The following is a 25,104-nucleotide window of genomic DNA, read 5'->3' as shown; positions in this document are numbered from 1 at the left end:
GCATGGTTGCGTGCAAATTATACAAGCATCAATAACTGTGCTGCTCAACCAGATGTCTGTCCACAGAGCAATAGCTGATATTGTGCAGGCATTTCCCTCACAAAAACTTGGAACGCGTTCTATTTTCCCCACCTAGAAATGAAACGTTAGTGATGCCAAACACATAATTCATTTGGAACAGCTCAAAGTTTCCGATCAAACGGATTACAGGCCAAATGTAGAAATCAGGCTGGCAGCTCTGGAAGGTCAGCTTTTGTTAGAACAGCTGTGCTACAGAGTTAGCATCACTGTTCAACATAAATATATCATTTCAAAGAACAGTTTCCAGCCAGGACAGTCAGCGAATCACGGCAGGTTTTTAAAACTTGGTTCCTGTCGTTTGACCATTCTGGCAATTTCAACTCAGTAGAAAAACTGATTACCAAAATTGTGTTCACTATCCAGAAATATTCACTTTACACTGCAGACTTTGACATCTCATGATTATAAAGTCTTTACTGGGATTAGAGATAGATTTAATGGTGGCTAGAATGAAGGCGAGTTCTACAATTACACTGATTACATCCCAAAGATCGTCTTTAATTGATTTTGTCAATGTCAAAGCTCAGTTTCAAAGGCAAATATTGTTTTAATGAGCATTCCTATAATTTAGGAATGATATGAGGCACTTTAGCCATGTGAACACATGATCAGCATTGTTAATCCCTCCCAGCTTGTTCAGGAATCTGCCAGGGTGGAAGGTTGATCTCCCAGACAGTGCTGCTGGGAACCCAGGAGAAAACTACAGCATGTGCTATGCTCTTTCACTCAAGACTCTGTCATGCCACCTATTCCCACTTCCGAAACATCAGGTTTCAGGTCGTAACCTTTAGACTCAACTATTCCAACACACACTGAGCCGGTCTCCCACATTTCACTCTCAGTAAGCTTGTCATCCAAAACCCTGCTGCCCAGATGTTAACTCGCAGCGAGTTCCACTTTCCCCATCAGCCCCACACTTGCTGACCTATCATAGTGAAGCAACGGTTTAAATTTACAGTTTTCATCCTCATTTTCAAATCCTTTCAATGCCTTATCCCTTCCCATCTTAATAATCATCAACCCCACTTCCCAAGATACCTGTGTTCCTCTAATTCCGGTCTCCCGTGCATTCCCAATCAGGATTGCTCCACCATTAATGGCTCGGTCTGCAATTGTCTTGGCCCCGAGCTCTGGAATTCCCTCTCTAAACCTCCCTGCCACTCCTGCCTCCTTTAAGGCGCTTACTAAAACCGTCCTCTTCAAACAACCTTTTGGTCATCTGACCTAATATCTCATGTGGCCCGGTATCATACTTTTGTAATGCTCCTGTAAAACACCTCGAGATGTTTCCTAATGTTAAGGTACTACATATATTGTAAGATCAAGATCTTTGAATTATTTCTTTACCAGCTGCAAATCATCATGGTGATCACGTTCCACACCAACGAGACGATACACCATTATTTCCCTGAAGAGATGCACATTGAGAGGTCTTTCCTGAACTTCAGCAGCAGTGCTCCATCTGGTTCTGCATTAAAAAATACCTGCGGCCAGCTACCAGCCCATGCTCAACTCTGTGTGGGAGATAGTTGCTCACTACCACGATCTGCAGTCAAACCACAGTATGTTTTACACAGGCTTTGATGAATAGTTCAAAACAATTTCTGGAGTTGCTGAAAGCAGCAAGAAAACACCTCCAGTTTAGAAGAAACCACAAGCAAATGTACTGTTACAGAGGACCAAAACCAAGGTAAATGCAATAACATTTGCAAACAACAATGTAACACAATTGAAGCTCCAAGAATATGTGCAACCAGAGTTAGCTAGCAGATATATATTGCATTCAATACTACAGGCCTTTGCACATGACAAGAGAGTCAGCCTCTCTCTCTCTCTCCTGACATGTTCAGTAAGTGAGAGCAGCATTTGGAATTCTCTGAGACTCATTTCTTTAAAAATATCATTGATTGGGCTTTTCTAATTGTCTGAAAGATGTACTCAGGCTCAGTTTGTCCAACCAGAATGACCACATTGAGTCTAGATTCAATCCCCAGTCTGCTGGATTTCCTGGTCAGAACTGGGCAATATTGGCTTCAGAAGCATGGATGTAGAAAGCCATGAGGTGGAGATGCCGGTGTTGGACTGGGGTAAACACAGTAAGAAGTCTCACAACACCAGGTTAAAGTCCAACAGGTTTATTTGGTAGCACAAGCTTTCGGAGCGCTGCCCCTTCATCAGGTAAGTGAGAGTTCTGTTCACAAACAGGGCATATAAAGACACAAACTCAATTTACAAGATAATGGCTGGAATGCGAGTCTTTACAGGTAATCAAGTCTTAAAGGTACAGACAATGTGAGTGGAGAGAGGGTTAAGCACAGGTTAAAGAGGTGTGTATTGTCTCCAGCCAGGACAGTTAGTGAGATTTTGCAAGCCCAGGCAAGTCATGGGAGTTACAGATAGTGAGACATGAACCCAAGATCCTGGTTGAGGCCATCCTCATGTGTGCGGAACTTGGCTATCAGTCTCTGCTCAGCGACTCTGCGTTGTCGTGAAGGCCGCCTTGGAGAACGCTTACCCGAAGATCAGAGGCAGAATGCCCGTGACCGCTGAAGTGTTCCCAACAGGAAGAGAATACTCTTGCCTGGTGATTGCCGAGCTGTGTTCATTCATCCGTTGTCGTAGTGTCTGCATGGTCTCCCCAATGTACCATGCCTCAGGACATCCTTTCCTGCAGCGTATCAGGTAGACAACGTTGGCCAAGTTTCAAGAGTAGGTACCATGTACCTGGTGGATGGTGTTCTCACGTGAGATGACGGCATCCGTGTCGATGATCCGGCATGTCTTGCAGAGGTTGCTGTGGCAGGGTTGTGTGGTGTCATGGTCACTGTCCTCCTGAAGGCTGGGTAGTTTGCTGTGGCCAATCGTCTGTTTGAGGTTGGACGGTTGTTTGAAGGCAAGAAGCGGGGGTGTGGGGATGGCCTTGGTGAGATGTTCGTCTTCATCAATGACATGTTGAAGGCTTCGGAGAAGATGTCATAGCTTCTCCGCTCCAGGGAAGTACAGGACGACGAAGGGTACTCTGTCCACTGTGTCCCGTATTTGTCTTCTGAGGAGGTCGGTGCGGTTTTTCGCTGTGGCGCGTCGGAACTGTTGATCAATGAGTCGAGCGTCATATCCTGTTATGAGGGCATCTTTCAGCGTCTGGAGGTGTCTGTTGCGATCCTCCTCATCTGAGCAGATCCTGTGTATATGGAGAGCTTGTCCGTAGGGGATGGCTTCTTTAACGTGTTTAGGGTGGAAGCTGGAGAAGTGGAGCATCGTGAGGTTATCCGTGGGCTTGCGGTACAGTGAAGTGCTGAGGTGACCGTCCTTGATGGAGATGCGTGTCCAAGAATGCAACCGATTCAGGAGAGTAGTCCATGGTGAGTCTGATGGTGGGATGGAACTTGTTGATGTCATCATATAGTTGTTTCAGTGATCGTTCACCATGAGTCCAAAGGAAGAAAATGTCATCAATGTATCTAGTGTATAGCATCGGTTGAAGGTCCTGTGTGGTGAAGAGGTCTTGTTCGAAAATGTGCATGGAGATGTTGGCATATTGAGGTGTGAATTTGGTCCCCATGGCTGTTCCGTGTGTCTGGATGAAGAACTGGTTGAAGGTGAAGACATTGTGGTCCAGGATGAAGCGGATGAGTTGTAAAATTGCATCTGGAGATTGGCAGTTGTCAGCATTGAGTGCTGAGGCCGTTGCAGCAATGCCATCGTCATCGGGGGTGCTGGTGTAGAGTGCCGAGACATCCACTGTGACGAGGAGTGCTCCTGATTCAATTGCTCCATGCGTGCCGAGTTTCTGTAGGAAGTCTGTAGTGTGGTGACAAAAACTGGGGGTTCTTTGTACAATGGGTTTCAGGATGCCCTCGACATAGCCGGAGAGGTTCTCGTACAGGGTCCCATTGCCCGATACGATGGGACGGCCGGGTGTGTTTGCCTTGTGTATCTTCGGGAGGCAGTAGAGATCTCCAACATGGGGAGTACGTGGGATGAGAGCACGGAGGATGCTCTGAAGGTCCGGATCAAAGGTCTTGATCAGTCTGTTGAGTTGATGGGTGTGTTCTTTGGTCGGATCTGCAGGTAACTGTCTGTAGTGTTCCTCGTTGTTCAGTTGTCGGTCCACTTCTTTGCAGTAATCCATTATGTTCAGTATGGCGATGGTCCCTTCTTTGTCTGCTGGTTTGATGACAATGTTGCGGTTGGTCTGGAGCACGCGGATAGCGTTGCGTTGTGCTTGGGTGATGTTCGGAGCCGTCTTGCGAGTGCGGCTGATGAATCTGGTGTTGACCCAACTCCTGATGGCTTGGGCATACATGTCAAGTCGAGGACAGCGGCCTTCCAGAGGAGTCCAATTCGACACTTTCCTCTTTGGATGCACTGCGGATCTCTCGGTCAGCTGTTCCGGTTCATTGGCAGTCTCATAGTGTTCGCTGTTGGCCTCTTGGGGTTTGTGGAAGAACTCCCTCAGCCTCATTCACCTGATGAATTCCTCTGGGTCTGCTGCGAGACTGATGGGGTCTATTTTGGTGGTGTGGCAGCCTGCATCCTGAAACCCATTGTACAAAGAATCCCCAGCTTCTGTCGCGACACGACGGACTTCCTACAGAAACTCAGCACACATGGAGCACTCCTCGTCACAATGGATGTCTCGGCACTCTACACCAGCATCCCCCACGACGATGGCTTTGCTGCAACTGCCTCAGTACTCAACGCCAATAACTACCAATCTCCAGATGCAATTTTACATCTCATCCGCTTCATCCTGGACCACAATGTCTTCATCTTCAACCAGTTCTTCATCCAGACACACGGAACAGCCATGGGGACCAAATTCACACCTCAATATGCCAACATCTCCATGCACATTTTCGAACAAGACCTCCTCACGGCACAGGACCTTCAACCGATGCTATACACTAGATACATCGATGATATTTTCTTCCTTTGGACTCATGGTGAACGATCACTGAAACAACTATATGACATCATCAACAAGTTCCATCCCACCATCAGACTCGCCATGGACTACTCTCCAGAATTGGTTGCATACTTGGACACACATATCTCCATCGAGGATGGTCACCTCAGCACTTCACTGTACCGCAAGTCCACGGATAACCTCACGATGCTCCACTTCTCCAGCTTCCACCCTAAACACGTTAAAGAAGCCATCCCCAACGGACAAGCCCTCCGTATACACAGGATCTGCTGATGAGGAGGATCGCAACAGACACCTACAGACGCTGAAAGAGACCCTCATAACAGGATATGGTGCTCGACTCATCGATCGACAGTTCCGACACAGCGAAAAACTGCACCGACCTCCTCAGAAGACAAACACAGGACACGTCATCCAGTACTTCCCCGGAGCGGAGAAGCTACGACATCTTCTCCGGAGCCTTCAACATGTCATTGAAGACAACGAACATCTCACCAAGGCCATCCCCACAGCCCCACAATCTCAAACAGACCATTGTCCACAGCAAACTACCCAGCCTTCAGGAGAACAGTAACCACGACACCACACAACCCTGCCACAGCAACCTCTGCAAGATGTACCGGATCATCGACACGGATGCCATCATCTCACGTGAGAACACCATCCACCAGGTACACGGTACATACACTTGCAACTCAGCCAACGTTGTCCACCTGATACGCTGCAGGAAAGGATGTCCAGAGGCATGGTACATTGGGGAGACCATACAGACGCTACGACAACGGATGAATGAACACCACTCAACAACCACCAGGCAAGAGTGTTCTCTTCCTGTTGGGGAACACTTCAGCGGTCATGGGCATTCACGAAGGCGGCCTTCACGACACACGACAGCGCAGAGTCACTGAGCAGAGACTGATAGCCAAGTTCCGCACACGAGGACGGCCTCAACCGGGATCTTGGGTTCATGTCACACTATCTGTAACCCCCACGACTTGCCTGGGCTTGCAAAATCTCACTAACTGTCCTGGCTGGAGACAATACACACCTCTTTAACCTGTGCTTAACTCTCTCTCCACTCGCATCATCTGTACCTTTAAGACTTGATTACCTGTAAAGACTCGCATTCCAACCATTATCTTGTAAATTGAGTTTGTGTCTTTATATGCCCTGTTTGTGAACAGAACTCCCACTTACCTGATGAAGGGGCAGCGTTCCGAATGCTAGTGGCTTGTGCTACCAAATAAACCTGTTGAACTTTAAGCTGGTGTTGTGAGATTTCTTACTGTGTAGAAAGCCAGCCAGGGCTCCTAGAAATTTCTACCCAGCCATCTACACTGGAAGGTCACATGAGAATGGGATGTGACATTGGTGTGATGCCCCTGCAGTGAAACAGCTGCTTAAGGCAACTACACTACTTGGTCAAACTGTTAAAAGCAAATTACTGCGGATGCTGGAATCTGAAAGCAAAAGAGAAAACACTGGAAAATCTCAGCAAGTCTGGCAGCATCTGTAAGGAGAGAAAAGAGCTGACGCTTCGAGTCCAGGTGACCCTTTGTCAAAGCGCTTTGACAAAGGGTCATGTGGACTCAAAACGTCAGCTCTTTTCGCTCCTTACAGATGCTGCCAGACCTGCTGAGATTTTCCAGCGTTTTCTCTTCTGGTCAAACTGTTTCTGAACTTCAAAGAATGAACTGACACTTATATGGGTCCTTTCAATTCAGGTCTTCCAAAAATACTCTGCAGCCAATACAATATATTTTATGTATATTTTTAAGTGTTATCACTACTGTAGGAGGACAAGACAAATACTTTGGTGCTTGTGGGGGTTGTGTGCAATGTGATAAATCACCAGTTTTAGTGTGGTATGCGTGGGATAAATAGGGAAGTAACTAGGTTTTTACAAATTCAATTCCTTAAACTGCTATGGTGGAGATTGATGTTAAATTCTCTGAATTTTCAGTCTTGCCTCTGGATTACTAGTTTGTTGTCATGCCTGTAGCTGATGATTCAGATCAACAGTTACACTAACTACAACCTACAGTATCGTGGTTGGTAGTTGCTTTTTGAATTTACAAGATACACAACACGGTATCAAAGTTTTCACAGCAAGTGATTATGAAAACCCTATAAAGTCTGGAAGCGCGAAAACAAAAAACTAAAAAAGCTGGAAAAAATCAGTAGTGCAGATAGTATCCGTGAGAAACCAAATCATCTGATTAAGCCTCTTTCATCCTTTGTAAATTAGCTAATTTCCAATGGAGTAGTTTGATCTTCAACAATTCTTTTTTTCTTCTTTCTATATTTTCAACATGAACTTAATTATATTGTGGTCATCAGCGCCCTGTGTTCTTCCACATAAAGTATGTTTTCTAAAACCAGATCTAATACTCCCTCCTTTCATCTTGAACTCCCAACATAATCATCGCCTCTAATTTCTAGACTTTGGGGCAGTGGGGATGTTACCAAAAGAAATTCTAAGTGCCAAGTGAATATGAAAACAGGAGAGAATCGCACCCATTCTTTGGGCGAGCTCCCAGACAGTTAGAAAAAGAAATGTGATTTACGTCAGTAGGGGGAGTGCACGGTGATCACTGCCACCAATCCCTCCACATACTGGGCAATTGCTGCCCCGAACATACTTCAATTCCCTTCTGCTCTATCTAGTTGAAAATCATTCACAATGAAGATGGCAGGACACGTTGAGAATGCAGTTAGTAAAGCATACAGCATACTGGGCTTTATCACTAGACAATGAAGACAACAAAGGCATTCAAGGGTGCAAAAAAGATTCATGCATGTGGTCCCAGGGATTAATAACTTCAGTTACGTCGATAGCGTGGAGAAGTTGGGTTTGTTCTCCTTGGAGAAGAGAAGATGGAGAGGAGATTTGATAGAGGTCTGCAAAACCATGAGGGATCGAGACAGAGTGAATAGAGCAAAACTGTTCCCATTGATTGAAATGGGAAGATTGCAAACCAGAGGACAAAGATTCAAGATAATTGGCAAAAGAAGCTATGGCAACGAGTAAAACCATTTTTCACCCTGCGTGTGGTTAAGATCTGGAACGCATGCTGGAGGCATGGACAATTGAGGCTTTAAAGAGGGAGTTGGATCATTATCTGAAAAAGCTATGGGGAAAAGGCACTAAGTGAATTGCTTGTTTAGAGGTTAAAACAGACAATGGGCTGAATGGCATCATTCTGTGTTGTACCGATTGTAGGATTCTATGATGCGTGCCAATAATGGTACACCCCTTCAAAATGAAAGTGATTACTCTCACCAACTTGCTTGTAAGCCAAGAGTTTAGTGAAGGAAACTGTGTCCATAAAGCCAACATCTCACTATTTGAAGTCTTTGATAATATTCTATGTAAAACTTTGTTTATCCTCTAGGAACTAGCATCACATTCTATTCGTCAGTGAAATTGTGAATTAATAGTTGCCTGTTTATCATGAAACAGCGTGCCTGACAGTGTCATTTTTGCAAATATCAGTCATCTCTAATGAGCATGAAAATAAGCAGTTGTTTTTCCAATTTTCAAACAAAGCAGCACCAACAGGTTAAACAAATCATCAAACAAAATGGTACTTAAATTGACAGTCTACAAATTAGAAAGATACTGGGGGCATTTTGAGCCCACGATAGCCGTCACCATAAAGGCAATGTGGGCCAAAATCTCAAGAGTCAGGAAACAAGGTTCTTGCCGGCGAGATTTTGTTTCCTGATTTTCTGCGCCCCTCATCTGTGATGAGATGAGATTCCCACTGAGAAAAGGCGGGAATCTCATTTCAATAAATGTTATTTAATTCAAATATTATAGGACTTCCCCGAAATATGCTCGGCCCTCACTGAATATTCATTCCTGGCCGACATGGCATCAGATCGGCGAGGTTTATAACAGGCTCTTAAAAAGTTGCAACAGTCGAGGGGAACCCACCGGGTGCAAAGTATAGTCCCAGGTAAGGGGGGGGGGGGGGGATGAGAAAGACATGGAAGGGGGTGCTTGAGCGTCCCAATGCCTGAGGTGCGGGGGGGGGTTTCTTTTTAAGCACAGTCCGGGACACCCTTTAAAGATGGCCGTGCCAACTCTATAAGGCTCTGCCCTGCCGGAGTGACTGCAAAAACTACGCCTCCTGATTCTCTGCACACAGAATGCCAGAGAATCTGGAGAAAATCTGTGCAACTGGAGACCCCGTAAGAAGTTTACCCCAGTCCATCGCCGGCATCTCTACATCATAACTGGAGACCTACAGGCTGTTTTTCTCGCTGAAACCAACACTGAAAAAAAATGTTGGAAGATTCCGCCACTAAGCTGCTAAGAAAATACAACCATGCATAATTTTCAGTTTAGAATTGTGATTAGACCAGCAAGCCTTCCTAATTGGGTGACACTGTATTGAATGTCAGTGAGTCAACAAATGTGATTACTTAATACAGCAAAGACTGAACATACTTTGAATATCCTGAATGTAATCCTTAAGGGATTACTGATGTTTGTATAGTGTGTAAACAATAAGTGAATGAAAGTTCAATTGAGATCTTCCTATTAACTATGTCTAATCTGACAATTACAGTTAATGGCCTAAACCTGAATGAACAAATTTGGTAGTGGTGCTAAAAGATTAAATTTAAATTTTAGATAATTGGAGGAAAATTTGGCCTTTGTTGACTTCAATGGAAAAGCAAATAATAGTGTAAAAAGGGCAGCTGATTTGCTACTGTCCATTTTGGGCGGCACGGTAGCACAGTGGTTAGCACTGCTGCTTCACAGCTCCAGGGTCCCGGGTTCGATTCCCGGCTCGGGTCACTGTCTGTGTGGAGTTTGCACATTCTCCTCGTGTCTGCGTGGGTTTCCTCCGGGTGCTCCAGTTTCCTCCCACAGTCCAAAGATGTGCGGGTTAGGTTGATTGGCTAGGTTAAAAAAATTGCCCCTTAGAGCCCTGGGATGCGTAGGTTGGAGGGATTAGTGGGTAAAATATGTGGGGGTGGGGCCTGGGTGGGATTGTGGTCGGTGCAGACTCGATGGGCCGAATGGCCTCCTTCTGCGCTGTAGGGTTTCTATGATTTCTATGATTTTGCAGTTCCACTGGAGGCCAGTTTCATCCCTTTGACTGACCAGGATCGACATTACAACAGATATAATACATCATGTAGTCTAAAGGTGTGAAGATATAATTCACATGTCATGATTCAAAAAGTGAAAAGCTGGGACACAATGACATTTTTGAGATGCCAGCATTGAGTAACTAATTGGGTCATAACAGTATAGACATAGAATTGTCTGCTAATCACAATTGGTACAGAATTCAATAGACCCTGAAAAAGGCTACTGAGATTATGATGTGCAATTAACACACCCACTGAGAACAACACGCACCTCACAAATTTTGTACTACCTGGTCATTACAATAATTTCAGTTCAAGGCCTCCTGCTGAGAGCCATTCTTTGCTGATCTTTGTGCTCTTTATTCATTCTCCGAAATACAGCAATCTGAAAAGAATGACTACTAATGCACCAATGACAGACAGTAAGTAGCTTGTGCTAAAGTCTGGGTTGGAATTTTTGATTGTAGGGGGGGGGGGCGGAATGAGAGAGAGAGAGAGAGAGAGAGGATATCAGTCCGAAAAGACAAGTGGCATCAGTCTGAAAATGCAAGTAGCAGCAACACATTGGTCTATCACCTGCTCTGAAAATGGCTAGGGCACAGAAGGGGATCAAGATGGTGCCGGGAGGTGGTCATGGAAAGCTCCCTGGTTTTCTAATTCATCCCTGGAGGTTGTGACCGAGACTGTGGCCAAGAGATCGTTTTCCCAGCCTCTGGTCAAAGTAACCACTTCTGGGAGGCCAAGAGGGCATTGCTGGAGGTGGCAGAGGGAGTGAATAGCCACTGTTTCATCAAGAAGACTGGAGTCCAGTGTCACAAGAAAAGCACCTCAAGATCTGGGAAAGAGAGGGGCAAAGGGCACCTGAGTGACAGACCCCTAAACTAAGCACGTCAGCTCAGCAGGGTGCATGCCCATAGAGCGACCTAACATCATCAGAGCCAGTATCCAGTGGCATCACTGAGATGTCAGCCACCCTCACGTGGCAAAAATATGAAGGGGGCACCACTGAAGAGCATAGCAGCTCATGCCAATGTCATGTTGTCAGAATTGAAAGAGGCTGCTCATACATCATTCTCTGCTCATCATTCAGGAGGACCATGTGCATAACAGCAGGGAGATGGCAAAGACAGGAGACCAATTCTCAACCAGTGGGGCAGCAAGGCTAGACACTGGCCATCGGTGAATGCCACAAAGCCTGCCAGCAATTGCAAATCCAGCCCTCCTTTAGCACCTGCTACACTGCTCCCTGGAGACCATTACAAATTCAAACAAACACAGAATCCCCCAACACTTGTAGAATCAGAACAAAAGCTAGAAGAAATCAACCAACAACTAACCTGCATGTAGTTGATGATCCCCTTCAATAGTGCTGGTGAGATGTCCTTCCTGTTGCTGAATGCATGTTCAGCTGTGTGAGATTAAGATAAGGCAGGAGCTGGAGTGTTTGACCTCCCAAAATGGCACCACTGGCTTGAAATCTGAGTGATATCATGATCATCCTGCACTCCACACTTCTGGGAGATATTCTCTGTGCACATGCCACCAAAATGGTGTCCGGTGTGATTCAACCCCAAACTGTATGCATGCTGCAGGTGCCATTTTGAAAGTCTAATGTAGGACCCACAACACAGTCACAAATGATTGCAAAATGAAAGTATCCAGCAATTTGTGGTACACATTATTACAATACTGAGATATGCTAAAACTTTACAGGGATATGCATTCATTTTCCTTATTACAGCAACTTTATTCCCACACTGGTACTTTAACGCAGAACCATCTGCAGTCCTTTAATTTATATTATAAAAAATAAAATTTGGAGCACTGAGATCTTGATAATATTATAACTTTTTGTCCCAGAAACAATGCCAGAGAATTGGATTTAGCTCACTTCTGTGGGATAAGTACTAACTTCCTGCCAGAACCACCAATAAAAGGGTTATACAGATGTGAAAAATTTGCAGCTCTCGTTCACATATGCTGGAAATCTCTAATCAGCCAATTACTTAAAGATAGCACTGCAAACTCCAGTGACTAAAACACAGCTTTTATGAAGGCTTGTATAAAAGTATCTCCCTGGGATAAAGTGTTCAGTGTTTAATTAAAAAAAAGGATTGGGATTCCTTTGTATTCCGCACGTATGAATAATATTATGCAAGTTGCATAAAAAAATGAATAACTACTTTAAAATTGCTTCTCCTTCGTGCGACTGATGTGCCTGTTCTTTAAAGTTTCTTCTCCGAGCTGGACATTGGGAGCCATCCATTTCAACATACACCTTGTGCTTCATGCTGAAAGGACATTTCTGGCAATTATATTATTCACAGACTCAATTGCTATCGCTTCAATCCACTGTTTTTCTCTAATTACATATATTTTCAGGTCTACCACAAAACCGAACTATAGGGATGGCCTGGTGCCAGATTCCAATCTTTATTTTGAAAAAAACTCTTTTTTCTACTTCATAATTATGTTCCATTACTTCAGAACCCCTTATGATGTTTATGTCTTTCTCAGGAAATACTTAACGGTGTAAGATTTGGCAGATTGCAATTCTATTCAGGCTATTTAAGGCTTTTTCAAAATAAAACTGAACAATACCACTGACATTTTATTTATTCATAACTTTCACGAAGATATTGCAGCATACAAAGATTAGATTGTTGCATTATCATCCATTTCCAAACTCAGTATGTTCATCTATTAATAGCCTTATTAATTCTATTCATCAATATTATGTTAAATCTCTCTCCCGGGACTAATACTAAAATTGCCTCATGCTAGTTCTTTTTACATTATGACAGATTTCCATACTTGAGTAACTGTAAAGAGACCATTCTTCTGGACCGTAAGATTTTATTTTTCCAAGCATGCCATATGTGAAAGGGACTCTGCCTCTTTTGCTAATATGCCTCCACCAGTCCCACTATTTTGCCACTCTTCAGCTGACTTATGGTCTATGTGACTTCAGGTTACAATGGGCTTGCTTTTGCCTCAGGTTGGAATTATTCTTCAGCTTTCCTTCTTCCTTTTGACCGTACAAAACCTTTCAAAGTTCTTCATTTGTAGCCAGAGTTAATCTATTCTGGTTTTAGAATAATAGATTACAAAGGTGACAAGCTATCCGGCTCGTTATATTTGCGTTAACTCACTGAAAAAGTTTTGTGCTCCCATGCCACTTCACTATACCTTGGCCATAACTATTTGCCCACTTCCCTTAAAACAGGAAAAAAAATCCTCAGCCTCGTCCTTCATTCTTTTGAAGATCTTAAATCAATTCATAATAGTTTTAGCTTTTGATCTAATTAGGATTCTTGATCATTTGAACATCTCTATCAGATCATCATTAACTTTGTGTTCTAAAATGGTCAGAGCAAACAGATTCTGATGACTCAGCCGTGACCTGCTGAACTGTCGGTCTCTGATTTTAACATTATGACTCCTTGTCCGAGAACTCCCGAGCAGCATAGATAACTTGCCTCTATTGAGATTATCAAATCCTTTCAAAATCCTAAAACGTTCAATTAAATCACTTCTCAAGTTTTGATATTCCAGGGAACACAAGCCTAGTTTATGGAATCTCGCCCCATAATTTAACCCTCCGAGCCTTCATTACATTCTGGTGAATCTGAATTACACTCCTAGCAAAGCCCATATATCCTTGCCAAAATATAGTATCCAGGAGTTTTCACAGTTCTCCAAATGTGGTCTAACAAGAGCTTTGCACAGATGTATCAAAACCTCCTCCCCATTTATGCTTGCATTGGAAAAAGAGGATCAGGCAAGCTAGGAAAACGTTTATATGGAGTAAGGGGAAATATGAAGACGTAAGGCAGTAAATTAGAGAAGTAAATTGGAAGGAGGTATTCTCGGGGAAATGTACTGAAGAGAGGTGGCAGTTTTTCAAGGAATGTCTGTCTAGAGTTCTACAGGACAACGTTCCGAGCAGACAGGGAGGAGTTGGTAGGTTAAAGGAACCGTGGTGCACAAAAGCTGTGCGGGACCTAGTCGAGAAGAAAAGGAAAGCATACAAAAGGTTCAGAGAGCTTGGCAAAGATAGGGATCTAGATGAGTATACGGCTTGTAGGAAGGGACTAAAGAAGGAAATTAGGAGAGCCAGAAAGGGTCACGAGAAGGCCTTGGCAGGTAGGATTAAGGAAAACCCTAAGGCGTTCTATAAATATGTGAAGAGTAAAAGGATGACACATGAAGGAATAGGGCCTATAAAAGGTGAAGGCGGGAAAATCTGTACGGAACCAGTAGAAATGGCAGAGGTGCTTAATGAGTATTTTGTCTCGGTTTTCACAGGGGAGAAGGACCTGGGTGGATGTACTGCGGGCTTGTGGTGGACTGAAAAGATTGAGTATGTGGACTTTAACAAAGAGGTTGTGCTGGAATCTTTGAATAGCATCAAGATAGATAAGTCACCAGGCCCAGATGGGATGTACCCCAGGTTACTGTGGGAGGCGAGGGAAGAGATTGCAGAGCCTCTGGCAATGATCTTTGCATCATCGATGGAGATGGGAGAGGTGCCGGAGGATTGCGGATGTGGTTCCTATTTTCAAGAAGGGGAATAGGGATAGCCCAGGGAATTACCGACCGGTGAGTCTAACCTCAGTGGTTGGTAAGCTGATGGAGAAGATCCTGAGGGACAAGATTTATGAGCATTTGGAGAGGTTTAGTATGCTCAAGAATACTCAGCATGGCTTTGTCAAGGGCAGATCATGCCTTATGAGCCTGGTGGAGTTCTTCGAAAATGTGACTAAACACATTGACGAAGGGAAAGCGGTAGATGTGGTTTTTATGGATTTTAGCAAGGCGTTCAATAAGGTCCCCCACGCAAGGCATCTAGAAACAATGAGAGGGCATGGGATCCAAGGGGCTGCTGCCCTGTGGATCCAGAACTGGCTTGCCCAAAGGAGGCAGAGTGTGTCTATAGATGGGTCTTTTTCTAAATGGAGGTCGGTCACCAGTGGTGTGCCCCAGGGATCTGTTCTGGGACCCTTGCTGTTTGTCATTTTCATAAATGACCTGGATGAGGAAGTGGAGGGATGGGTTGGTAAGTTTGCCGACGACACGAAGGTTGGTGGGGTTGTGGATAGTCTGGAGGGATGTCAGAAGTTACAGAGGGACATAGATAGGATGCAAGACTGGGCGGACAAGTGGCAGATGGACTTCAACCCAGATAAATGCATAGTGGTCCATTTTGGCAGGTCAAATGGGATGAAGGAGTACAATATAAAGGGAAAGACTCTTAGTACTTCTGATCCTTGGGGTCCGGGTCCATAGGACTCTAAAATCAGCCCCGCAGGTGGAGGAGGTGGTTAAGAAGGCGTATGGTGTGCTGGCCTTTATCAATCGAGGGATTGAGTTTAGGAGTCCGGGGATAATGATGCAGCTATACAAGACCCTCGTCAGACCCCACTTGGAGTACTGTGCTCAGTTCTGGTCACCTCATTACAGGAAGGATGTGGAAAAGATTGAAAGGGTGCAGAGGAGATTTACAAGGATGTTGCCTGGATTGAGTGGCATGCCTTATGAGGATAGGCTGAGGGAGCTCGGTCTTTTCTCCTTGGAGAGACGTAGGATGAGAGGAGACCTAATAGAGGTATATAAGATGTTGAGAGACATAGATCAGGTAGACTCTAAGAGGCTTTTTCCCAGGGTGGAAATGGCTGCTACGAGAGGACACAGGTTTAAGGTGCTGGGGGGTAGGTACAAGGGAAATGTTAGGGGGAAGTTTTTCACAGAGGGTGGTGGGCGAGTGGAATCGGCTGCCGTCATTCCTAAAAGTTGTTATGCCATCAATCTTTATTTTCTCAGCAAACTTGCAAAAATGACTTTCAATTGCATTATTTAAGTTATTAACAAATGCAGTAAATAGTTGAGGTTTCAGCACAAATCTCATGGGCACCAAGAAGTTACAATTGGAAATTTAGCAATTAAATTCCATTGCTTCCAATTCAAGTATTTATTCATTATCCCTACTCTGACTTCTTTCACCTAACCAAGCTCTCAATGAGGTCAATAATTGCCCTCAATTCCATGAGCTTTTATTTTGGCGAATTGTCTCAGACAAAACCTTAACAAATGACTTCTGTAAGCTCATACGAGCAGTCCTAGACTTTCCCTCGTTTATTACTCAAGTTTCTTCCTCGAAAAATTAAACTAGTCTCAACAGACATGACATATCCTTTGCAAAACTTCACCAGCTCTCTCTCTAATCAGTTTAAAATTCCTCTAAAGGTTTGGCCACTCTCTCCTTAAATACAGATTCCAATAACTTCTACACAACCGGTAGGCTAACAGGTCTATTATTTACAAAAGTAAAATACTGCAGATATCAGAAATCTGAAATAAAAACAGGAAATACTCATCGGGCCTAGGAATAACTGTGGAGAGAAACAATGTTAATATTTCAGGTCCTTTTATCAGAAATCTCCAAATATTTGCTTTAACAGCCACGAGTGAGGGCTTGGGAGGTGAGTGGCAAGGGCTGTCGGGGTAAGCTGTAGTCAAATGGGTCGGAGGTGACAGAGGTCGGAGAGCAAATGAGCTGCCCCAAAATGGCGATCAGGTCACATGACCCTACATCAGACTCAGCACAAAATGTTAAAAGGTATGCGTATATTGGACCCATTAGCCACGCAATCTTAAAATGGAATGACATAAAAGAGAATAGCTGAAAACAGGATTTACTATACTATAGGTACAAACCATATGATGTAAGCAGGTAATTCAATCTTGGTGTCTCTACTAATGTCCAGCTGTCATACTGAGAGAATAATTCGGAGCCTTTAAATTCCCCCGCAGTGAAAAGTTCCTTCTCGCAGTATCAAATTAAATTTAATACCTCATTAAAAAAACTCACATGGAATATATTTTAATCTAATTTCAGCATTTAATCAACAATCCCTTGTTACTTATATTAAGTGGCTTAGGAGTCAATCTGGTGGCATGGACTGGAGTCACATATGGGCTAGACCAAAGTAGAGATGGTACTTGAAGGACATCAGTAAACCAGTTGTTTTTTTTCTGATCATATCACAGTACAATGGCCATCTTATTTCTGATGCAAGTTAGACAAATTATAATATTGATTACAATTTATCAAATTGCATCATGGCATTTGAACTCAATCTCTGGTAGGTCATAAAGTAATGCTCAACTTGGGTTTAGAATCCCGTCAACATCAACAATTGCTTTTTTCATAGTTTCTATTCCACAATTCAGACAACTGGAAGTTACTATAAAAAGTTGGTTTTACATAGCTACTTTTACATTTACCATCCTATTTTTGTATGACATACAAGATTCCAAGTAGACTGTATTATGCATTGTCATTCATATTTGCAAAACTGCTCCCCATGTTCCCACCCCTCCTTTGACTGTTTTGATTACCAAGATTTTTTGATTACATGCATCTCCATTAAGGACGGTCACCTCAGCACCTCAATGTACCGCAAGCCCATGGATAACCTCACGATGCTCCACTTCTCCAGCTTCCACCCTAAACACGTTAAAGAAGCCCTCCGTACACACAGGATCTGCTCGGATGAGGAGGATCGCAACAGACACCTCCAGACGCTGAAAGGTGCCCTCATAAGAACAGGATATGGCGCTCGACTCATCGATCGACAGTTCCGACACGCCACAGCTAAAAACCGCACTGACCTCTTCAGAAGACAAACACGGGACACGGTGGACAGAGTACCCTTCGTCGTCCAGTACTTCCCCGGACCGGAGAAGCTACGGCATCTCCTCCAGAACCTTCAACATGTCATTGATGAAGACGAACATCTCACCAAGGCCATCCCCACTTCTTGCCTTCAAACAACCGCGCAACCTCAAACAGACCATTGTCCGCAGCAAACTACCCAGCCTTCAGGAGAACAGTGACCACGACACCACTCAACCCTGCCACAGCAACCTCTGCAAGACGTGCCGGATCATCGACACGGATGCCATCATGCCACGTGAGAATACCATCTTCCAGGTACATGGTATCTACTCTTGCAACTCAGCCAACGTTGTCTACCTGATACGCTGCAGGAAAGGATGTCCCAAGGCATGGTACATTGGGGAAACCATGCAGACGCTACGACAACAGATGAATGAACACCGCTCGACAATCACCAGGCAAGACCGTTCTCTTCCTGTGGGGGAGCACTTCAGCGGTCACGGGCATTTGGTCTCTAATCTCCGGGTAAGCGTTCTCCAAGGCAGCCTTCACGACACATGACAGCACAGAGTCGCTGAGCAGAAACTGATAGCCAAGTTCCGCACACATGAGGACGGTCTAAACCGGGATCTTGTCACACTATCGGTAACCCCCACAGCTTGCCTCCTGGACTTGCAGAATCTCACTGGCTGTCCTGTCTGGAGACAATACACATTTCTTTAACCTGTGCCCAATGCTCCCTCCACTCACATTGTCTGTATCTTTAAGACTTGATTAGCTCTAAAGATTCGCATTCTAATCAGTATTCTGTAAATTGATTTTGTGTCTGTGTGCCTTGTTTGGGAGCAGATATCCACTCCATCTGACGAAGGAGCAGGGCTCCGAAAGCTAATGGCATTTGCTACCAAATAAACCTGTTGGAGCTTAACCTGTTGTTAAAACTCTTACTGTGTTTACCCCAGTCCAATGCTGGCATCTCCACATCTTGATTACCAAGAAACATACTTGATTTCATTACTGATTCTTTAAAAACTTGTGTCAAGTTAGGATTAATTGCCTGTACAACTAATTTTTGCCAATAATCCATTGAATATCATCCCAAAAGTGAACTAGATTTGCCATTTTCAAACATACAAAAACCATAACAATGAAGGTTAAGAATACAATTTTCATTAAAAAACCAACAATCCATGAAGAAATTAGTTGGAACCTCTGCAGTCTATTTCAGCATGAAATGGGAGGTCTATTCTTCTACCATTCCATTTCAATAATTTGCTTTCTTCCTTTGAGTGGAAAATGGTAAACCAGCAAAATTTAGTTCAAATTACTCTGTGGCTCTCCAGCCGAATTGAAAAAAAAAGGTATGTTAGCAAGATAGTCCATCAAATTGAAATGCTTCTTAAAAGTTTTGCAAGCATTCACTCATTTGAATTATACAATTATGTTGCAAGAAAGGAGGAACTAGAGTTTGTCTGTCAGCAATTACTGAGTATTTGTGCACTTTACAATGGCCAAACTAAAGCAGAAGGTCATGACCATCTGAAAGGTGCCTAGACCTGTAGAGGCAGTGCAAGGCCAGAAGCTAGAAAGGAAAACAAGTGACAGAGATCATGGAAAGGTGAAGAGGTTGAGTCAAAGGCAGAGGGAGAATCAGTTGTGGAAATTCAACACTAAGGCAGTATGATGCTATGGAAAATGTTTTTCATTAGTTACCACTGTGTTTCCAATAACATGAAAAAAATATAAAACATGGTACAATACAAGTTCACTTCGCAGAAGTTGAAAATACGAGATTGAAATAACCAACCATAGTTAATCTATGTTTTTAAAAAAATACACCTCAAACTCAATTAAGGTAGCACTCAAGCCCATTAATTAATCTGTTTTAACTCATTGTTGAGCCACATAACTAGAAAGGTGCCAGATTCAATACCTAAACTGAGGTCAGCTGCCTGACCTGCTGAGGCTCAGTAACTGATCTGAGCCAGAATGGCAATGAAGGGATCACAAATTGTTCAAAATGTCTTAGTGAGACAGAGTGTGCAATAAATTAGCCAAGGTTCACTAACCTGAAGATAATAACAAATAGCAGCTGAAGTTCAAAATTATAACCAACTGGATTCAATGAAGTCTGTACTTTATTAAGCTAAATTACATCGGTAGCTTTCCACTTGTGTAAGAGTAATTTCTTCTTTACATGGCAATCAAAGAACAAAGAAAATTACAGCACAGGAACAGGCCCTTCAGCCCTCCAAGCCTGCACCGACCATGCTACCTGACTTAACTAAAACCCCCTATGCTTCCGGGGACCATATCCCTCTATTCCCATCTCATTCATGTACTTGTCAAGACGCCCCTTAAAAGTCACTACCGTATTCGCTTCCACTACCTCCCCCGGCAACAAGTTCTAGGCACCCACCACTCTCTGTAAAAAACAAATCTGCCTCGTACATCTCTTAAAAATTGCCCCTCGCACCTTAAACCTATGCCCCCTAGTAATTGACTCTTCCACCCTGGGAAAAAGCTTCTGACTATCCACACCTCTCAATCTTGTAGACTTCTATCAGGTCACCCCTCAACCTCCGTCACTCCAGTGAGAGCAAACCAAGTTTCTCCAATCGCTCCTCATAGCTAATGCCCTCCATACCAGGCAACATCCTGCTAATCTTTTCTGTACCCTCTCCAAAGCCTCCACATCCTTCTGGTGGTGTGGCGACCAGAATTGAACACTATATTCCAAGTGCGGCCTAACTATAAAGCGTCATGACTTGCCAATTTTAAACTAAACTCAATACCCCGGCCGATGAAGGCAAGCATGCCGTATGCCTTCTTGACTACCTTCTCCACCTGCGTTGCCACTTTCAGTGACCTGTGTACCTGTACACCCAGATCCCTTTGCCTATCAATACTCTGAAGGGTTCTGCCATTTACTGTATATTTCCTATCTGTATTAGACCTTCCAAAATGCATTACCTCACATTTGTCCAGATTAACTCCATCTGCCATCTCTCCGCCCAAGTCTCCAACTGATCTATATCCTGCTGTATCCTCTGATGGTGCTCATCGCTATCCGCAAATCCACCAAACTTTGTGTCGTCCGCAAACTTAATCAATCCAGTTACATTTTCCTCCAAAACATTTATATACATTACAAACAGCAAAGGTCCCTGCACTGATCCCTGAGGAACACCACTTGTCACAGCCTTCCATTCAGAAATGCACCCTTCCACTATCACCCTTTGTCTTCTTTGACAGAGCCAGTTCTGTATCCACCTTGCCAGCTCACCTCTGATCCCATGCGACTTCACCTTCTGCACCAGTCTGCCGTGAGGGACCTTGTCAAAGACCTTACTGAAGTCCATATAGACAACATCCACTGCCCTACCCTCATCAATCATCTTCGTCACTTCCTCGAAAAACTCGATCAAGTTCGTAAGACATGACCTCCCCTTCACAAAACCAATCATACGTTTGATGGGAACAAAAACTCATTGCGCTCTCAAACTACTAACACAACCTATTCAAATGTCCTGATAACTGACCAAAGGCACAGGCAAAGATCCACCAGAAATAACTGCGCTGAGCAGGAGCAAGGACTTAATCTCCTTGCAACATTTAGCACTCGGGTTGTTTAATTGACAGAATGTAGAACTGCCTCAAACTGTACAGAACCAAGCTTTTTAATGCAGCCAACAGGAGATTCTATAACCAAAAGAGAAGGCTGTGACAAAGCTTTGACAATGGGTCATTTGGACTCGAAACTTCAGCTCTTTTCTCTCCTTACAGATGCTGCCAGACCTGCTGAGATTTTCCAACATTTTCCCTTTTGGTTTCAGATTCTGGCATCCACAGTAATTTGCTTTTATCCAGGAGATTCTATAATAACATCCTCAGGGTTTTAAAAAAATCTTTACTGGGCCTTCAGGCAGAGAAGCCAAGCAGAGGCCTGGCAACTTCACCCAGTAAAAGAGCAGCATTTTTGCTTTAAACCTTTTATAAGTCACATTGAGTTGGTTTATTTCTTGTAAAGTCCCTAATACTCATTCCATTGGCTACATGCCTGGTGCCAAGAGGGTGAGCAGATGGCCTGCTCAGATACCAATGCCAATGTTTCTAGAGCCAGCATAAGGAGATGCCACAGAACCAGCTCCTTTGACTTTCCCTTTCCAGTCTGGGAGATGCTGCAACCTACAACAGTCAGTCCCTCCACTTCCAATTCAGATTTAGAATTGATCAAAGCAAAAGTTGATCAACTGTCAGATATACTCCCTTGACTGTTGGGCAAGTGTTTGGAAGTGATTCTAAGCTCACTTTACCCAAAGGAATTAAGAAAGACACTATACCAATAATTACAGCACAGCTGACTTGCCTCAGTACCTCACTAAATCATTCTTCAGACTAATTACTATCCAAGAAGTAGAACAAAAGAATGACTATACAAGCATTATTCTTCCATTCGTTATTAGTGAGGCAATCAAGATGAAGCCACGAGTACCAGCAACCATTCTGTATCTCATCCAAGTGATTCTTGTAAATCACACACAGGAGGCCATTCAGCCCATTGTGTTTCTGCCATCTTATTCTAAAGAGCTATCCAATTAGTCCCATCAACCTCCTTTTGCCCATAGCCATGCAACTTTTCTTTAGCTATACTGTGCATCTAACTCAGAAGTATCAGTAAATAATGACCCGGAACATAAATTTTAATCTATACCATCCTTTAGCTGTTGAAATACAGTAAGGCCAATTTTAGCACACTCCCACCAAAATTATTTCAGCAACAATTAGGCATTAAACAGCTTTTGTACTCTTCAGTACTCCTACGAGTCAAGTCACTTCTTAACTTCCATCATAAAATTGTTAACTCGTCACCTTTAAATTTAAAAAACACCAGAGATATTCCAAGAATTTGCAGCTAGAGCAGCAAGAAAAAAAAATTAAACACCTGGCTTGTAAAATTAAAACATGAGTAAATGAATTTAAGCATTGATTTCATGACTAGGCTCAACATGAATAAATTGACCAGATCTGTTCTTTTGTAAAGCGCGTCATCTAAACTTTACTATCAGATTCCTGCTTATTCACATATTAAGATCTATTTAATGATTTTGGATGATTATTTGCTTCCAAAAGAATCACAGTTGGCATAAATTTCACAGCTTTTAGGAAGGTGGCATACCTCTGCAAATTTAATAATTTGTTTGATTTTGGAATATTGGGTTACACGCCATAAAAAGTAAAAAGATAGAGGGTGAATTTCCTCGAGCCTTCGTTCATTGCACCCACAGAAGTTCAGTGAAAACTCATTGGTTTAATCCCTGACCAGCCAGAGAAAACAGGAAGAAATTTATTCCTGCGTTTCAGAGTAAAATTATTGATGGCACAGTCTGCCTAGAGCTTTTGTTCACATACTCAAGTTCGGAGATTTGCATATCAATCTGCCAAAAAGTCTATCTTCTCGTTTCCTATATTACAACAGTGACTGCACTTCAAAAGTACTTCACTGGTTGTAAAGCACTTTTGAGATGTCTTGCGGTCATGAATGCAAGTATAAATAAGTCACTTTTTAAGCTGCAAACGAACAAAATATCTGGGAAGTAGGCACATTGATGTGGTATTATATCACATGATTATTATCCATGTTCTATTCAGGGTCTTACCAGCAGCAGCTACTTCAATTTTGACATAACATTTTCCACAAAGCTAGAATTTCTTTGAAAAAAAAATTACACGGTCAAAAGCAAATTGCATGCAGAAGTTTCTATCTCTAATATAAAATGAATGTTGGATTCATTTTTTTCATATTTATCTGATATTTTTGCACAGTATCAGAACAAAAAGGTTAACTGATCCAACTTCTCAGTGAACATTTTTTTTAAAAAGGGGCAATAACCCAAAATTTTAGTCAATTTGTTTAATTGATTTTTACCAAAAAAGTGCCCTTAAACTATTACAACCAATTCTCCACATGGGAAGCGGAGACTCATGTCCTGAAGCATAAAGTCATAGAGGTTTACAGCATTGAAACAGGCCCTTCGGCCCAACTTGTCCATGCCGTCCTTTTTTAAACCACTAAGCTAGTACCAACTGCCCACATTTAGCTCGTGTCCCTCTATACCCATCATACCCATGTAACTTTTAAAAAGCATTTACACAGACAAAATTGTGCCTGTATTTTATAGACCTCGATAAGATCACTCCCAAGTCTCCTACTCTTTAGGGAAAAAGGTCCCAGCCTATCCATGTTTTACAGTTGCTAAATGAAAGGGGAACTAGATACCAAGAACTTGTAATTGGCACTCGGATGACACACTGACACTGCAACTGAGCACGTGCAGGAAATGCTCCCCTAAACGTTGCAGCACAACAAACATAACCATAATACATCTTATTTTAAATTTGCGTGAACAATTCAAACCTGACTCCATGCTTGCAGCAGTTAATTTTCATAAGATCACAAGTAGCCCTTAAACCTGTTCCACCATTCATGGAGATCATCGTTGATCTGTGACTGATCTTACCCATCAGTTCACCATCTTTGCTCCATATCCCTTAATATTTTTGATAACAGAAATCTCAGATTTAAAATTGACATGATCCAACACCAACTGTCATTTTTGGAAGAGAATCCCAGATTTCCACAACCCATTCTACATAGAAGCGTTCTCTAATTTTCAAGACTGTGGCCCCTAATCCTAGACTCCCCAACCAGCAGAAATAATTTACATCTACCTCACATTTGTTCCCTTCAATAAAATCACCCATTACCTTCTAAATTTGAGGCAATACATCCCTAGTTTGTGTAATCTCTAAGTTTTTTTAAAGTTTATTTATTAGTGTCACAAGTAGGCTTACATTAACATTGCAATGAAGTTGTGAAAATCCCCTGGTCGCCACACTCCGGCACCTGTTCAGGTACACTGAGGGAGAATTTAGAATGGCCAATACACCTAGCCAGCACATCTTTTGGACTGAGGGAGGAAATGGAGCAACCGGAGGAAACCCATGCAGATACGGAGAACGTGCAGACACCGCACAGACAGTGACCCAAGCCAGGAATCGAATCCCAGTCCCTGGAGTTGCGAGGCAGCAGTGCTAACCACTGTGACACTGTACCACCCCATAATTTAATGCTCAAGAGTCCAGACTTAATGCTGGTAAATCAATGCTGCACTCGCTCCAAGGCCATTATATCCTTTCTAAGGTATCGTGCCCGGAACTGGTCTCAGTACTCTAAACGTGGCCTAATCAGGCCTTTGCGTAGCTGAAGCATGATGTCTACCCTTTATTTTGCTAGATAAAA

The 25,104-nt window shown here is 43.2% G+C and overlaps 1 protein-coding gene across 2 annotated transcripts in view; it reads right to left on the bottom strand.

Annotated features, from left to right (window-relative positions):
- The window catches only part of glcci1a (glucocorticoid induced 1a), a 189,041-nt gene that overhangs the window by 116,388 nt on the left and 47,549 nt on the right, over positions 1-25,104 (bottom strand). The window lies entirely within an intron of this gene.

The sequence above is a fragment of the Mustelus asterias genome, chromosome 2 (genome assembly GCF_964213995.1).
Source record: "Mustelus asterias chromosome 2, sMusAst1.hap1.1, whole genome shotgun sequence".
In the NCBI taxonomy this organism is placed as follows: Eukaryota; Metazoa; Chordata; class Chondrichthyes; order Carcharhiniformes; family Triakidae; genus Mustelus; species Mustelus asterias.
Note: the sequence above shows the minus strand (reverse complement) of the source record. Positions and strands in the feature narration are given on the sequence as shown.